Below are 2,540 nucleotides of genomic sequence, written 5' to 3' on the forward strand. Positions count from 1 at the left end.
TTCTCTACTATCTGTCTTTCTTTTTTTTTGAAACTCTCTCTCTCTGCCCGATTCGTCTATTTTTAAATCATTAAAATCTCACTTCTCGGGACGGACATACAACGTTGCAGCCTCTTTCGTACATAAGAGCACACAAGAGCGAATGAAAGCGAAAAGAGAGATGACATTTTATTGACAGGGTCTCCTCTCCCAAAATAGGGATCCACAAAGAAACCGTTTCTGCTGACCTCTTTATGCTATGTCGAGCCTAGTGAGTGGGCACCATGACCTGTAGGTTTATTTGTTCTTTATGTATTCAAGTTTAGTTCCTGAATCCTTATCAAACAAGGATTTTTCTAGAATGAGATTTCTCCAGGTCGGGTTGTTTGTAGGCTAACCCTTGCTTTAAAAACGAGGTCAGTCTTTCTCAGGCTTCCTTAAAGAATCCGTAAACATGTATGCAAGCATAACAACATGACAAGAACAATGCCGATAAAATCTGTGTTATCTTTCACTAAATTTAATTCTGCGTGCTGGCATACATAATGCTTATCTCAAACCTCGACCAACCGTGAAGCAGCTTGAAAAGCGCCGTAGTAGAAGTGGAAAAGGGAACATAAAGTATAGGGGAGAGTTAGTATTATGTTAGGCATAATATACGTGTTCACACACAAAAACATGCAGACACACACACACACACACACACACACACACACACATACACACACATTCACACACACACACATACACACATACACACATACACACATTCACACACATACACACACACACATTGAGACGCACACCCGTCACACGCAAACAAGCACGCCCTCCCCCCCCCCCCCCCCACACACACAAATTTCAAAAAAACACACACACACATTTCAAACACACACACACACACACACACACACACACACACACACACACACACACACACACACACACACACACACACATTCAAGTGTTTATGTTTTGTATGTGTTTGTATAGGCCTACGTGTTTATATGATGAGCCAGCACCTCGTCCTTGTCTTACATACATACATGAGTGCACGCATGCTTACATACGTCCTGGATATCCTTTTACTTTTAATGTTCACAATACAAGTGTGAGGTGCAGAGCAAGCCCATAAACCGTGCATGTCAAGCGCTGACTTCGTTCACTCGGAGCAGGATGTACACTCAGGCTCTCCTGCAATAGAAAAAAAACAACAAACCCCAAAACAAAAGAACAACAAAAACAACACCACAACCACCACCACCAACAACAACAGAAACAAAAAATACTCAACTAAAAATAATAATAAATACACACAAGACACTGGTCGCCAACTTATACCTATTTTGCACCAACTCTAAATTTGCTTCGTGTTTATTTAATTCAGTATAAAAGCACCGTATCCCAGTCGCAAAAAAATTGAAGTACAAAATTGAACTGAAATTCTTCGGAAAACAGACATAAATCATAATAATTTTGGGTTCAAAGGGAAGATTTTTTGTTGTAACTTTTGTTTTTTAATCAACAGCCTTGAAGAAGGTTGTGACGAAAATTCGCATAAGTCGGAGATGGGTGTGAGGCTTAGCGTCAAGATAATTTTCAGTCACTCGAGAACAGTTCTCGAGATGTACTCGAGAAGGGAATCGCACTGAAAACCCTTAAGCCAGGACCAGAGTTGGCGAAAATCCGAAAAACTAAGACTGACCAACCGGTTATTTCACAAAAGAATTTTTTATAACGAGTTTTATTTTAAAGGGTGGGGTGGGAGTAGGGGTTTTGAGACTCTTTAAAAAAAAAAATTGATTGTTTGTTAGACAATAATTATTCTTAAGGGGGGGGGGGGGCTACACCTGGAGGCTATCTCGCTTATTACTGGACCGAATTTTACCAAATTTCACACATATAACAAGCATAGTAAAGAGTCCTAAATCCGCAATCAAATTGAGAAAAAAGTTTCGTTTCCATGGATACGCCGCCATATTGGATTTTATTGACATGTCTTACGTAATGAATACCGCGCTTATCGCTCATGGAAATTGATTGCTTTATTGCAGGCGTGTTCACAAACATTAGATCTAAAAATTTGTCTGTTGTTTTTTTCCTAATCGAATTAGAAAATTTTTAATGAATTTTTTCCTGAGGTAGCATTCAAGTTTGCGAAAAATCCGTGAAAATCCACACTCCAGACACCACCAACAAAAATCTATTCCATATATCAAAAATTCAACAGACAAATTTTTAGTATTACCTCTTCTCTTCATTCTGTGAAAATTTCATGAAGATTGGATGAAAATTGGTGGAGTTATTAAACATTTTTTTAAAGTATAGAGAAAAGTTACATTTTGAGAAAACGGCCGATAAAGAAAAATAAAATACTGACTTTATGAGGAAACGGCGGTTACAAAAATTCCCGGTATGGGAACAAATACGGTTTTGGGGGGTAATAGTTGCCATGAAATAGTTGTAGGAGAGGCTGAGAAAGCTAAAAATGCCTACAACGCAAATTCCATGATTTTGAGCCGAATTTCGATTTGGGGGGTGTAGCCCCCCCCCCCCCCCCC

Source organism: Aplysia californica, unplaced genomic scaffold (assembly GCF_000002075.1).
Source record: "Aplysia californica isolate F4 #8 unplaced genomic scaffold, AplCal3.0 scaffold01492, whole genome shotgun sequence".
Classification (NCBI taxonomy): domain Eukaryota; kingdom Metazoa; phylum Mollusca; class Gastropoda; order Aplysiida; family Aplysiidae; genus Aplysia; species Aplysia californica.